The 16048-nt window shown below is 40.0% G+C and overlaps 3 long non-coding RNA genes across 3 annotated transcripts; 2 read left to right on the forward strand and 1 right to left on the reverse strand.

The window, feature by feature from the left end:
* Window positions 1-829: 829 nt before the first annotated feature.
* LOC143933225 (uncharacterized) lies at window positions 830-2465 on the reverse strand. The gene is made up of 4 exons (XR_013263060.1): window positions 1858-2465; window positions 1602-1758; window positions 1174-1307; window positions 830-1033 (listed from the first exon to the last, which is right to left on the reverse strand). It is a non-coding gene; the product is annotated as an uncharacterized LOC143933225 (long non-coding RNA).
* A 1862-nt stretch (window positions 2466-4327) lies between these two features.
* LOC143933226 (uncharacterized) lies at window positions 4328-5914 on the forward strand. Its single transcript, XR_013263061.1, has 4 exons — window positions 4328-4886; window positions 4986-5142; window positions 5437-5570; window positions 5711-5914. It is a non-coding gene; the product is annotated as an uncharacterized LOC143933226 (long non-coding RNA).
* A 4187-nt stretch (window positions 5915-10101) lies between these two features.
* On the forward strand, window positions 10102-11737 carry LOC143933227 (uncharacterized). Its single transcript, XR_013263062.1, has 4 exons — window positions 10102-10709; window positions 10809-10965; window positions 11260-11393; window positions 11534-11737. It is a non-coding gene; the product is annotated as an uncharacterized LOC143933227 (long non-coding RNA).
* The last annotated feature ends 4311 nt before the right edge of the window (window positions 11738-16048 follow it).

The raw sequence follows: 16048 nt of genomic DNA on the forward strand, positions 1-16048 counted from the left end.
ATTGTTTTGTTCCTCAAACCATTTATTTATCACTTTTGCTATATAGCAAGGTGCTCCATCATGCTGGAAAAGGTAGTAATCCTATAAATGTATACTTGGATATACTGTAGACATAGATACATTTCTATAAAATGTACCAAACTGTTGATTTGGCCACTTGTTTAATTTTTGAAGACTAATGCCCCGATCGGAAATTCTGCCAGCAAAAGGCCGATGAGAGCTTTTGGTCGGAAAATGCGACCGTGTGCATGCTCCATCGGACTTTTGCTGGGTCAGTTTCCGCCAGCAAAAGATTGAGAGTATGTTCTAAATTTTTCGGTAATCGGAAATACTGTTCGTGTGTATGCAATTCTGACGCGCAAAAAACACACGCATGCTCAGAATCAAGTACGAAACAGAGTCTCTCAGTCTGGTAAAACGATTGTTCGTAATGTAACTCGTCACACATTGCAAGTTTTTAAATCTTTCAATGCATTGCATTCTCTTCTTCTTTAGAATGCTAGAAGAATGAAGTTGTTTTGTTGCTCACAAACTTATTTCTTAATTATTTCTCCTGATCTCATGAATAATATTTTTTATTTTTAAAGCCAGATCTCCATAATAATGTTTAGAATGAATTTTTTGTCATTTTTTAATCAAGATCTCCTGTTGTTTTGTATTTTTTGGAAAATTATTTTACAGTGATCTCCATTTTTTTTTTTTTTTTTTGCATGTCACGTTTCCACAACACCATTATTATCTTTAAATATTGTATCCAAGAATAGGAAAAGGGGGGGGGCAGGGGATTTTTTTACGGTACACTATATAAAGAAACAGAGATTTCTTAAAAAAGAATTCATAGCTTTAATATTGGAAATATGTTAAAATTATTTTGGAAAAACCAAAATAGCAAAAATATAATAACAAATACACTTTTTATACAAAAGATTACATGACACAAAGTATAGGGGATCCTGAAAATGTTAGTTGCTGAGAATGATCATGTGTCCTCCCGACATGTTTCGCGTTTTTGCTTCTTCAGGGGAGTATGCAACTAACATGAACATAAACACAAAAAAAGTTTAAGAATACAGAAAATACATTTATGCCATACAATTGGATACACATGAATTTCAGAAAATTAAGTATGAAATTGGTCTCAATTCGCTCAGTCCAAGGAGGTACTATGCTTACCCAGGTATAATCATTCCCGGCATCGCAACCCACAAGCCAATAGATGGTGAAATAGGTGGCAAGAATTGGGTGACAGGATCAAATGCTAAAAACAACCCAGCCCCACGCAGGGCATAGATGGAGGTAGACAAGCGCTACAAAGATCAAAAACAAAATCCAGAGATAAGTACCAAGTTTACAAATCCAGCACAGGTATTGAAAAATGTTAATTTGTAACAAAAAGGGTAACTGATATCAATCCCTAAATTATAAGAGGGAATTGGGGCTAAAAAACAAGCCTCCATAGTAGAACATGAGATACTCATTATCAAAGGAATAAAACAATTGATTTTAATTACACTTGATTGGTAGCTTGTAAAGAGTGGCTGCTGGGGGTATACTACCTATATACTGTTAAAGAAAGCGAAAGGAATAAAAATTATTTTTACCTGCAGTTAGAGTCAAAGATGGAAGAGTTAATTCCATATGATAATATTGGTGCAGTACAAATGCAACAGATTACAAAGAAAAAATCAATTGATTTAGTGTGGTATTTTGTAAATTACAGAGTGCAGCGGTATGCTGCCACTGCCAGGCTTGCTGAACCTACAAGCAAATAAAAAGAAGGATGAGTAGATATGGGTATAGAAAGATGAGAAACAGTGTTGTAACCGTATGAAGTTCAACTAAAAAAAGTATATTTACCAAAGGGAAAGTCAGCGTGGCGGTAGTATCTGTGCTGAACCTGCACTACAGATGAAGTGACAGCGCTGCCTTTTGTATCCCCCATCCATCGAGCCGGCGTCTGACGTCACCGGCTCGATGCGGACAGCCATAGGTGGAAGCAGTGAGCATGTGCAAAGCCTTCCAAGTCGGCATTTAAACTACCAACCCCATAATGCCTCAGTGCTGACACGAGGTTCATTTGGATACATGCTGATGGAGATAGGGCTATGCTAGCTCTCCGCCCTTAAAGGGGCGGGAAGACACAAGCCTGCATAGAGGGCAGATAAAACGACGATTGTCATGGCTTTTAACCCTTGAGGGGATTACATGCTCCCTTCCACCTCAAATCGGGAGCCGCCTGGGGATATGACCCAGCGGCGCCCTTGGGTGTCCATATGCCCTTGCATACTTGGAGCAAGGGAAGATAAAAAACAGAGGATCCGGTCCCAAATCACAAAATAGTAAGGCTTAGGAATGCGGTGTAGGGAAGGAGGGAAAAAGCAAAGCTCCTCAATGTGGGTGGGACTCATAGAGAGCAACAGAGATCCCCAAGTGTGCAAACCATGAAACCCACCTTGGGCCAAGCGTAGCGAGACATTAAACGGTATATGTTACCTGTACAACGTTAATAGTAATTAGAAATGACATTTTTTTGATGTACAGAGATATTTTTAAATATAACATAAACATATCAATAAAGAAAAATAAAAATAAAAATAAAATAAAAAAATAATAAAAAACAAAAAGAAAACCAAATAAATTGGGGAGAGGGTAGGAGGAATGGAGGGAAGGGGGAAAGGATAAACAAAAAGGGGAAAAAGGGATATCACTTCTCTCTCTTCATGCCAGGCTCCACGGGGGCTCACAGCTGAGGTATGAGGGTTCATGAAACAGAAAACAGAGATTAGCTATAGAAAAGATCTGTAGCTTATATTTTCATTGAAACCAGGGTATTTTGTGGCTTTTAGGATAAAGATCCACTTGGCTTCAGTTTGTAAGAGAAGCTTGTCCACTGAGCCACCTCTTGAGTTTAGAGGTATATGGGCCAGGGCTGAAAATCGTATCCAGTTGGGGTCAAAGGCATGATGGGTGCCTATGTGCCTGCTTATGGCTGTAATAATTTTTTTATTGAGAATGGGTTTGATGTGGTCTTTTATGCGGATAGAAAATAGTCTTTTGGTTTTACCCACGTAAAATCCTCCACAACGGCATTGGGCCAAATACACAACGCCTGGAGTGGAGCATGTAACGTGGAATTTCGAAACAAACAGGTTGCCATTTGGCAGTCTGATCTTTCGAGAATTATATATATAAGGACACATGTCACATTGCCCGCATGAATAAGTGCCTGGATGTTTAGGTTTAGTTTCACCTGAGGAGTCCTGAAAGTGACTTCTAACTAAGCTGTCCTTGAGTGATTGAGGTCTCATATAGGTAATTGATGGTACATCGTTTATGTACTGATTAACAATGGAGTCGGCTTTTAGAAGAGGCCAGAACTTATTAATTATAGCACGGAAAGAATGATGTTGGTTAGAGTATTTGGTAATTATACGTACTTTATTATCAAAATTTTTTTGTTTATTAGAGAAGAGAAGGGAAGTCCTATCTTTATTTTTTACTCTATTATATGATTTTTTCAGAGATACATGACTGTATCCACGTGCTCTGAGTCTATTATATAAGTCATTGGCTGCAATCTTAAAGTCAGAGTCAGTACTGCAATTACGTTTGGCCCTTAAATACTGGCTATAAGGGATGCTCTTAAGGAGAGGTTTTGGATGAAAGCTTGTCGCATGCAAGACTGTATTGCCTGCAGTGGGCTTTCTGTATAAGGCAGAATATACATGTCCAGTGGCATCAATTTTAATGGTTAAGTCCAAAAATTCAATAGAGTTTTGACTGTAATTCAACGTAAACTTTAAATTGAATGGATTCACAGAAAGTAAATTGAAAAAGAGCAACAAATCTGATTCTGATCCAGACCAAAAAAATAAAATATCATCAATGTACCTGTACCAGGCTGTGATGTTACTTAGAAAAGGGACGAGGTCTTCACGTGCGAAGGTATCTTTTTCCCACCCCCCCAGGTACAGGTTGGCATACGATGGGGCACATTTAGTCCCCATCGCAACTCCCTGCACCTGGAGGTAGTGGGATTGGTTAAATTGAAATACGTTGTGCTTCAAAATAAAATCCAATAGCTTCATAACAAATTCGTTGTAAGCAAAGAAGTTTGAGCCTCTTTCTTGCAAATAGGAGCGTATTATTTGTAAACCTTTGGTATGTGGTATAGCGTTGTACAAACATTCCACGTCGATGGAAACCAACCAGGACTGTGCCGGTAGGCTGATACCCTCGAGTATCTTTAGAAGATCGATGGTATCCTTTACATAGCTACGCTTGGCCCAAGGTGGGTTTCATGGTTTGCACACTTGGGGATCTCTGTTGCTCTCTATGAGTCCCACCCACATTGAGGAGCTTTGCTTTTTCCCTCCTTCCCTACACCGCATTCCTAAGCCTTACTATTTTGTGATTTGGGACCGGATCCTCTGTTTTTTATCTTCCCTTGCTCCAAGTATGCAAGGGCATATGGACACCCAAGGGCGCCGCTGGGTCATATCCCCAGGCGGCTCCCGATTTGAGGTGGAAGGGAGCATGTAATCCCCTCAAGGGTTAAAAGCCATGACAATCGTCGTTTTATCTGCCCTCTATGCAGGCTTGTGTCTTCCCGCCCCTTTAAGGGCGGAGAGCTAGCATAGCCCTATCTCCATCAGCATGTATCCAAATGAACCTCGTGTCAGCACTGAGGCATTATGGGGTTGGTAGTTTAAATGCCGACTTGGAAGGCTTTGCACATGCTCACTGCTTCCACCTATGGCTGTCCGCATCGAGCCGGTGACGTCAGACGCCGGCTCGATGGATGGGGGATACAAAAGGCAGCGCTGTCACTTCATCTGTAGTGCAGGTTCAGCACAGATACTACCGCCACGCTGACTTTCCCTTTGGTAAATATACTTTTTTTAGTTGAACTTCATACGGTTACAACACTGTTTCTCATCTTTCTATACCCATATCTACTCATCCTTCTTTTTATTTGCTTGTAGGTTCAGCAAGCCTGGCAGTGGCAGCATACCGCTGCACTCTGTAATTTACAAAATACCACACTAAATCAATTGATTTTTTCTTTGTAATCTGTTGCATTTGTACTGCACCAATATTATCATATGGAATTAACTCTTCCATCTTTGACTCTAACTGCAGGTAAAAATAATTTTTATTCCTTTCGCTTTCTTTAACAGTATATAGGTAGTATACCCCCAGCAGCCACTCTTTACAAGCTACCAATCAAGTGTAATTAAAATCAATTGTTTTATTCCTTTGATAATGAGTATCTCATGTTCTACTATGGAGGCTTGTTTTTTAGCCCCAATTCCCTCTTATAATTTAGGGATTGATATCAGTTACCCTTTTTGTTACAAATTAACATTTTTCAATACCTGTGCTGGATTTGTAAACTTGGTACTTATCTCTGGATTTTGTTTTTGATCTTTGTAGCGCTTGTCTACCTCCATCTATGCCCTGCGTGGGGCTGGGTTGTTTTTAGCATTTGATCCTGTCACCCAATTCTTGCCACCTATTTCACCATCTATTGGCTTGTGGGTTGCGATGCCGGGAATGATTATACCTGGGTAAGCATAGTACCTCCTTGGACTGAGCGAATTGAGACCAATTTCATACTTAATTTTCTGAAATTCATGTGTATCCAATTGTATGGCATAAATGTATTTTCTGTATTCTTAAACTTTTTTTGTGTTTATGTTCATGTTAGTTGCATACTCCCCTGAAGAAGCAAAAACGCGAAACATGTCGGGAGGACACATGATCATTCTCAGCAACTAACATTTTCAGGATCCCCTATACTTTGTGTCATGTAATCTTTTGTATAAAAAGTGTATTTGTTATTATATTTTTGCTATTTTGGTTTTTCCAAAATAATTTTAACATATTTCCAATATTAAAGCTATGAATTCTTTTTTAAGAAATCTCTGTTTCTTTATATAGTGTACCGTAAAAAAATCCCCTGCCCCCCCCCTTTTCCTATTCTTGGATACAATATTTATAGAATTATTAGGGGATGAGGTACCTTTAACAGTAATGTGTCTCTGGGATAGTGTGGACCAACTTATTTCTATTGTACTTATGCGTTTTAATACGCTTTTTGTCCTTAGGCCCACCTCCCTGTGACACGGCAACTCTCTGTAATGATGATAAAAAATTTTCTTTGTTCCTCGGTATTTTTTGTATTTATTTTTATTAATTAATAAAATTGTATTTCCCCTTTCCCCCTTCTCCTCCCAAACTTTCCCTTTTCCCCTTTGTTTCCTTCTCTCTCTCCCCTGGGTCCATGGCGGCTTTCAGCGGCGAGGCCTGGGAGGGCCTAATGAACAAAGCTTCTGATCTCCAAAAGAACAGTGAACCATCGGATAAGGATCTGGATCTAGCTCTGCAATATTTGCAACGCCTCTTGGAACGTAAGGTTAGAATTTTTTGGCACAGAAAGTTCTTTCACAAATACATTGACCAACAAATTGTGCCTTTTGGCCTTAGAATACAAATATTCCCCAATCTAAATAAAATTGACAATCTCATCAAGCAAAAGTGGGAAGAAAACCTACAAACGTGTTCGATAGCAATGATGACTTTATTAGCCATCCAATACTCGCATGATATCGACCTGATAGATAATTCCATTAAAAAATGGTACGATGAATATGCTAAAATAACCTCCACTCCCAAATTTAAACGTAAGGAATCTGAATTATCCAAACACATTGAGAATTATACCTTAGAGATAATACGCTTAAAACAAAATAAACTTACACGTGATAGCAATTCCTACTCGAATGGTTCGGCATACAAATGGCCAACAGATGGAAAAAATAAAAATAAATTCTTTAGAGCATCACGCCCCTCCAACAGGAGGGACTATAATGATGATGAAACTAGATCGAGTGTTTCATCAACTTCTTTTCCATCCAATCATTCCACAATTTATCGTGACTTATCTGGAGACAGACTCCCAAAGAGGAGAAAAAGCGATTCGGAGGGCGCCGCTATGGCAGCACCCAACCAACACCTCAGTACCCCTTTACCACCTCGAACTCATCCTATTTCCAACCATGTCCCTGTTCGTCCTCTAATGATGTTTCACCACCCACCACCACCCCCACCTCTCATCACTCCCACCCCCAGTAACACATCCTTGTCCATCTCCACCTCCAGTAACACTTCTATGTCTACCACTCTCACGTCTTCCTTCACTAAATCAGCTCCTTTGACATCATCCCTACCCATCACCAACACCAATGACATCATCATTTCACCTAGTGGTGCTCCCCTACCGGCGGACCTCCGAATCGCCCCTATTTTTTTAGGGAAAGAACCCCCTCAACCACCCAATACCTAACCCAATCTCCTTCTACTAACCCAGAATCCAATTCAGGGAATGAATTATCTATAGTCAACTTATCGTCTTACGTGCTCACGAGTCATGAACTCGATGTTCTGAAACTAGGACTGACCTTCTGCCCTGATTCAAGCTCGGACAAATTCTCTCTGATAAAGGATATACATCTATTTGCACGAAAACTGATATTTAGAACCTTTTTCCATAAGCCCAATCAACCTACTGTACAAATAAATACATCGGAACTCACCAATGAGGTAAATAGTGCTGATCAACAAGCCCTCTCCAATTTGATGGATTTATGGGAAGAGGGCCAAGTACCCCCTGATGATAAGATGACTATCTCTTCCACTGGTTTATCGGTACAGTCAGTTTCTTTCCCTCCTTTAGAAATGTTCAAACCTAAGTCAACAAACTTTCCACTCTTAAATACAAATCCAAATATTTGGGCTTTTACCCAACAAGTTTGCCAGGCAATCGAACAGACGCATTTTCCATTGACCAAGAAACATAATCTAACGCATAATCAATTGACGGCATTAAAACAACTTAAAACTAATCCTAATATAGTCATAAAACCTGCGGATAAAGGTGGAAACATCGTAATTATGAATACCTCACAATATCTTACTATGTGTAATAAGATTCTTCAAAACTCTGATTGGTATCGACCAATTTCTGTGTCTTTAATCTCTCATTTTGACACACAATATCGTCTGATTATCTTTAATGCATACAAATCAGGTACTATAGACAAAGGCACATGGAACTTTCTAAACTCTAAAGATCCGAAAGTTGCTACTTTCTATGCCCTTCCGAAGGTGCACAAATCTCTAACTGACCCTCCGGGACGTCCCATCATCTCCAGCTGTGATAGTTTGACAGAAAATGCAAGTAGCCTTGTAGATAAACACCTTACACTGCACGTCATTTCCCTTTTTTCCTATGTAAAGGATACCATCGATCTTCTAAAGATACTCGAGGGTATCAGCCTACCGGCACAGTCCTGGTTGGTTTCCATCGACGTGGAATGTTTGTACAACGCTATACCACATACCAAAGGTTTACAAATAATACGCTCCTATTTGCAAGAAAGAGGCTCAAACTTCTTTGCTTACAACGAATTTGTTATGAAGCTATTGGATTTTATTTTGAAGCACAACGTATTTCAATTTAACCAATCCCACTACCTCCAGGTGCAGGGAGTTGCGATGGGGACTAAATGTGCCCCATCGTATGCCAACCTGTACCTGGGGGGGTGGGAAAAAGATACCTTCGCACGTGAAGACCTCGTCCCTTTTCTAAGTAACATCACAGCCTGGTACAGGTACATTGATGATATTTTATTTTTTTGGTCTGGATCAGAATCAGATTTGTTGCTCTTTTTCAATTTACTTTCTGTGAATCCATTCAATTTAAAGTTTACGTTGAATTACAGTCAAAACTCTATTGAATTTTTGGACTTAACCATTAAAATTGATGCCACTGGACATGTATATTCTGCCTTATACAGAAAGCCCACTGCAGGCAATACAGTCTTGCATGCGACAAGCTTTCATCCAAAACCTCTCCTTAAGAGCATCCCTTATAGCCAGTATTTAAGGGCCAAACGTAATTGCAGTACTGACTCTGACTTTAAGATTGCAGCCAATGACTTATATAATAGACTCAGAGCACGTGGATACAGTCATGTATCTCTGAAAAAATCATATAATAGAGTAAAAAATAAAGATAGGACTTCCCTTCTCTTCTCTAATAAACAAAAAAATTTTGATAATAAAGTACGTATAATTACCAAATACTCTAACCAACATCATTCTTTCCGTGCTATAATTAATAAGTTCTGGCCTCTTCTAAAAGCCGACTCCATTGTTAATCAGTACATAAACGATGTACCATCAATTACCTATATGAGACCTCAATCACTCAAGGACAGCTTAGTTAGAAGTCACTTTCAGGACTCCTCAGGTGAAACTAAACCTAAACATCCAGGCACTTATTCATGCGGGCAATGTGACATGTGTCCTTATATATATAATTCTCGAAAGATCAGACTGCCAAATGGCAACCTGTTTGTTTCGAAATTCCACGTTACATGCTCCACTCCAGGCGTTGTGTATTTGGCCCAATGCCGTTGTGGAGGATTTTACGTGGGTAAAACCAAAAGACTATTTTCTATCCGCATAAAAGACCACATCAAACCCATTCTCAATAAAAAAATTATTACAGCCATAAGCAGGCACATAGGCACCCATCATGCCTTTGACCCCAACTGGATACGATTTTCAGCCCTGGCCCATATACCTCTAAACTCAAGAGGTGGCTCAGTGGACAAGCTTCTCTTACAAACTGAAGCCAAGTGGATCTTTATCCTAAAAGCCACAAAATACCCTGGTTTCAATGAAAATATAAGCTACAGATCTTTTCTATAGCTAATCTCTGTTTTCTGTTTCATGAACCCTCATACCTCAGCTGTGAGCCCCCGTGGAGCCTGGCATGAAGAGAGAGAAGTGATATCCCTTTTTCCCCTTTTTGTTTATCCTTTCCCCCTTCCCTCCATTCCTCCTACCCTCTCCCCAATTTATTTGGTTTTCTTTTTGTTTTTTATTATTTTTTTATTTTATTTTTATTTTTATTTTTCTTTATTGATATGTTTATGTTATATTTAAAAATATCTCTGTACATCAAAAAAATGTCATTTCTAATTACTATTAACGTTGTACAGGTAACATATACCGTTTAATGTCTCGCTACGCTTGGCCCAAGGTGGGTTTCATGGTTTGCACACTTGGGGATCTCTGTTGCTCTCTATGAGTCCCACCCACATTGAGGAGCTTTGCTTTTTCCCTCCTTCCCTACACCGCATTCCTAAGCCTTACTATTTTGTGATTTGGGACCGGATCCTCTGTTTTTTATCTTCCCTTGCTCCAAGTATGCAAGGGCATATGGACACCCAAGGGCGCCGCTGGGTCATATCCCCAGGCGGCTCCCGATTTGAGGTGGAAGGGAGCATGTAATCCCCTCAAGGGTTAAAAGCCATGACAATCGTCGTTTTATCTGCCCTCTATGCAGGCTTGTGTCTTCCCGCCCCTTTAAGGGCGGAGAGCTAGCATAGCCCTATCTCCATCAGCATGTATCCAAATGAACCTCGTGTCAGCACTGAGGCATTATGGGGTTGGTAGTTTAAATGCCGACTTGGAAGGCTTTGCACATGCTCACTGCTTCCACCTATGGCTGTCCGCATCGAGCCGGTGACGTCAGACGCCGGCTCGATGGATGGGGGATACAAAAGGCAGCGCTGTCACTTCATCTGTAGTGCAGGTTCAGCACAGATACTACCGCCACGCTGACTTTCCCTTTGGTAAATATACTTTTTTTAGTTGAACTTCATACGGTTACAACACTGTTTCTCATCTTTCTATACCCATATCTACTCATCCTTCTTTTTATTTGCTTGTAGGTTCAGCAAGCCTGGCAGTGGCAGCATACCGCTGCACTCTGTAATTTACAAAATACCACACTAAATCAATTGATTTTTTCTTTGTAATCTGTTGCATTTGTACTGCACCAATATTATCATATGGAATTAACTCTTCCATCTTTGACTCTAACTGCAGGTAAAAATAATTTTTATTCCTTTCGCTTTCTTTAACAGTATATAGGTAGTATACCCCCAGCAGCCACTCTTTACAAGCTACCAATCAAGTGTAATTAAAATCAATTGTTTTATTCCTTTGATAATGAGTATCTCATGTTCTACTATGGAGGCTTGTTTTTTAGCCCCAATTCCCTCTTATAATTTAGGGATTGATATCAGTTACCCTTTTTGTTACAAATTAACATTTTTCAATACCTGTGCTGGATTTGTAAACTTGGTACTTATCTCTGGATTTTGTTTTTGATCTTTGTAGCGCTTGTCTACCTCCATCTATGCCCTGCGTGGGGCTGGGTTGTTTTTAGCATTTGATCCTGTCACCCAATTCTTGCCACCTATTTCACCATCTATTGGCTTGTGGGTTGCGATGCCGGGAATGATTATACCTGGGTAAGCATAGTACCTCCTTGGACTGAGCGAATTGAGACCAATTTCATACTTAATTTTCTGAAATTCATGTGTATCCAATTGTATGGCATAAATGTATTTTCTGTATTCTTAAACTTTTTTTGTGTTTATGTTCATGTTAGTTGCATACTCCCCTGAAGAAGCAAAAACGCGAAACATGTCGGGAGGACACATGATCATTCTCAGCAACTAACATTTTCAGGATCCCCTATACTTTGTGTCATGTAATCTTTTGTATAAAAAGTGTATTTGTTATTATATTTTTGCTATTTTGGTTTTTCCAAAATAATTTTAACATATTTCCAATATTAAAGCTATGAATTCTTTTTTAAGAAATCTCTGTTTCTTTATATAGTGTACCGTAAAAAAATCCCCTGCCCCCCCCCTTTTCCTATTCTTGGATACAATATTTATAGAATTATTAGGGGATGAGGTACCTTTAACAGTAATGTGTCTCTGGGATAGTGTGGACCAACTTATTACCATTATTATCTTGTATTTGTAAATCTCAAGTAGGTTGGTTGGTGTTGGTGTCCCTTATTAATTTTACTTTGTATTTTTGAAATGTACCTGCCTACTCACAAACTGTCCTTTTTGAACTAAAACTTGCAAGTATTTCTGAAAACAAAATATCCATTTATTCTGGGTCATAACAAAATAAAGAGGAAGGCAACGCTGGAGAAACTGGTGAAATTTGCGAAGCCTTTGTACCCCAGGGCACACATCAATTATTTTACAGTCAAAATTGGTGGCCTGAGGAGTCCTTATAACAGTGAGCACAATCTGGTGCAGGACTACAAGAGATCAGGAACAGCAGCAGATGACATTTCTAGATTGTAAGCTCTAACGAGCAGGGCCCTCTGATCCCTCCTGTATTGATTTGTATTGTAAGTGTACTGTCTGCCCTCATATTGTAAAGCGCTGTGCAATCTGTTGGCGCTATATAAATCCTGAATAATAATAATAATAATAATAATAACAATAATATCTGTCCCCAGTCTGTGGTACTATCATAGCCTGCATCTTTTGCCAGACCAGACTGAACCCAGGCCATCACTATCTGGTCTTTCTTAGATGCTTCCTTCCAGGCTGTGGCTCTGGTGTTGGAGGTGTGGCAGGAGGTGGAGGAGTAGGACCTGGAGGAGGAGGAGGAGGACCTGAAGGTGGAGGACCATGGTTCAACTCACAAATGTGGGTTTATCTTGTGAGTTGGCCCCTCAACCCCTTATTTAGTGCTTGCAAGATGATTTCCTCACATAAAGCCCCATACACACAATCAGATTTCTGCTAAGTTTTCCCTTCAGATTTACCAAAACCATATAATATGAGATCAAACCTTAGGAGTTTCAATTTGTAGGCAATCAGGCAGGCCCTTGCACTACATGGTTTTGGTAAATCTGAAGGAAAAAATCAGCAGAAAATCTGATAGTGTGTATGGGGTATAAGAGGCGTTGGCCCTCCTCCATTTCCAGCATTTTGCAGGCTGTAATGTATGCAAACTCCTCTTGAACACTGTGGGGGGTTCTGAGGGCCACAGTAGCCTTCAGAAATAAGCCAATTGCTGCCTCCTTCATGGTATTCCTTTTCCTGGCACGTTTTGGTAGAAGGCAGAAGGAAGGGACCTGGGATTCGGGCAGGCTACTGGGCCCGGCCACCTCTGGCACTCTGCATGAATTTAAGGACACAAGTAACATTTCAACACATTTTAGGGGGTGTTTAGGGTAAAGCAGTACTATGGAGCTGACAAAATATATTGTTAAGTGACTAGGTTATAGGTGTATATGGGCCCAGGATAGCATGCTGGGGAGGTTAGTGAAGGCAAATAAGCATGAAGGACAAAAAAGGTGCATTAAAAGCTTACAGCATGCATGAGGACAAAGGGGACATTCACAGCGTATTACAATCATTGTAATTAGGGAATGATGAAAGAAATACTATACATTAGCAAACATTAAATACATAGAATGTGATGTTAAAGGAGAAAACTTACCCTAATATAGACCTTCTGCGTGAGATCCTGCATTCTCCTGGATCTCACGCAGCAAAGGCATGTGAGGGAATTGGTCACGCTGGAGTAACCAATTCTTAGTCCATGAACTCCTCCCCACCCTGTTCAAGGACTGGGCTTGGGTCAAAGCTAGAAGCCCAACACCAAGCCCCCACACAGCACGAACACTACAATGAGTACGTACCCGCAACATGGCTAGAAAACGGTCAGCTGGTCAGAACGAACTAAACAGAACACACTGAAGAAAAGCAAGGCCTGTGAAGAGCGAGCTAAAAATCAGTAACGAGCTGACAAGAACACACTGAAAAACAAATACGAACTGACTACACAAACTGAAAAACAGAAACAAACCCACAAGCACAAACTGAACAGCAGTAAAACTATGTGAAAAAGCACGAGTCTGAAAAGCGCGAATCGTCTCTCACCAAACTTCTACTAACATGAGATAAACATGAGATAAACATGAGATTAGCAGAAGGAGCCCAAAGGGTGGCACACTGGCTATTGAACTTCCCTTTTATAGTCCTGTCGTACGTGTTGTACGTCACCGTGTTCTTGGAGGTTGGAATTTGGTGTGACCGTCTATATGCAAAACAAGCTTGAGCGGAATTCCGTCAGAAAAAAACATCATAGATTTTTACAACGAGAATTCCGATCGTCTGTACGGGGCATTACAGTGGCCTGTTTCACTTGCATGAACAGCTCCTTTGAACACATGATGTCGGTTCACAGCAATAGATTCCAAATACAAATAGCACACTTAGGGGGTTATTTATGAAAGGTAAATCTACTTTGCACTACAAGTGCAAACTACAAGTGCAAAGTGCACTTGAAATTGCACTTGGAAGTGCAGTCGCTGTAAATCTGAGGGGTAGATCTGAAATGAGGGGAAGCTCTGTTGATTTTATCATCCAGTCATTTGCAAGCTAAAATGCTGTTTATTTTCCTTGCATGTCCTCCTCCGGATCTACAGCGACTGCACTTCCAGTTTGCACTTGTAGTGCAAAGTGGATTTGCCTTTCATAAATAACCCCCTTAGAATCAACTCCAGACCTTTTACCTGCTTAATTGATGAAGAAATAATGAAGGAGTAGCCTACACCTGGCCATAAAACAGCTTTTTATTCAATTGTCCAATTGAATCAAGGCTAAGGCTAATCTTAAGAGCTGTAAATCCTAAAATCTTCCTCTGATTCGGATGTACATACCCTCAAATTAAGCTTGAGAGTGTGCATTTTCAGCCCATATTTTAATATGTTTTGGTAAATACCTGAAAAAAAAATTGTGCCTGTTTTCAGATATATATGGACCTAACTGTATATCCATCACATTTGGCATATTGTATGGGTTTTAGGTAGTGTGACTACATATATATATATATATATATATATATATATATATATATATATATATATGGCCGTGTGACACCTAGGGCCAGTCACTTCACTGGGTATATGTAAGTATTTTCAACCACTTTAACGATGATTAATTGATTTCCTTATCCTTTTTGTTATTGGTTTTGTGTTCCCAGTTGTACAAAAAGGGGATTCACTATTCATATAACAGATCACACATTATTTTCCTTGTTACAGTATGTAGTCTATTATTATTATTATTTAAGGTACTTGTATATCGCTGTCAATTTACGCAGCGCTTTATGTATACATTGTATATTCACATCCCTACCCTCAAGGAGCTTACAATCTAGTCTATTTAAAAACTGTCTGAAATATCTTCCCTAGAAACCCATATACAAATAATTTCTACTTCCTACTTCAAAGCTCTTGTCCATAGTTCAAATCCTGCACAGTCTATGAAATTGACCAACTGAGATCCCTCTTAATACCCTTGGAAACCAGTGGAAACCAGTGACTGGTTTTATGGCAGCCAATTTTCCCAGGGACTGGGGGGGGGGGGGGGTATTGAGTCTGTCCTCAGTCCCCCTTTAGCACAGCCCCCCCATTACATTGGTGTCCTCTGTTCCCCTTCACATCAAAGCCCCCATTTACATTACAGTTCCCCTTTACATCACAGTGCCCCTGCACATTAATGTAATGTGGAGTGCTCAATAAAGGGGGCACTGTAATGGACTGCATTGATTACAGGGCTCCTTTACAATGCAGTCCCCTTTATATTACAGTGCCCCTAGCAATCATCACCTCCTCCATTTTTGCTGTGTGGTTTGGGTCATTGTCATGTTGGAAGGTAAACCTTCTTCCCTTTGACAACTTTCTGGCAGAGGGCAGCAGATTTTCCTCAAGAATTGGATGGTATTTTGCCCCATCCAGTCTTCCTTCTATCCTGACAAGTGCTCCAGTCCCTGCTGCATAGAAACTCTCCCATAACAGGATATTACCACCTCCATGATGTACTGTAGGAATGGTGTTATTTGGATGGTGAGCTTGTATTCGATTTCCGCCAGACATATTGTTTGGTGTTGAGGCTAAAAAATAAAATGTTAGTCTCACCTGACCTTTTTCCATGTGGCCTCAGAATCTTCATGGTGTGTTTTGACAAAGCTCAATTGTGACTGCATGTGGTCTTCCTTGAGGAGTTGCTTTTTTTTTTTTCTTGCAACCCTCCCATACAAGCCACATTTGTGGAGAATTTGTGATATTGTTGTCACATGC

The sequence above is a fragment of the Lithobates pipiens genome, unplaced genomic scaffold (assembly GCF_037356315.1).
Source record: "Lithobates pipiens isolate NorthernLeopardFrog02 unplaced genomic scaffold, aLitPip1_a1.2 Scaffold_27, whole genome shotgun sequence".
Classification (NCBI taxonomy): Eukaryota; Metazoa; Chordata; class Amphibia; order Anura; family Ranidae; genus Lithobates; species Lithobates pipiens.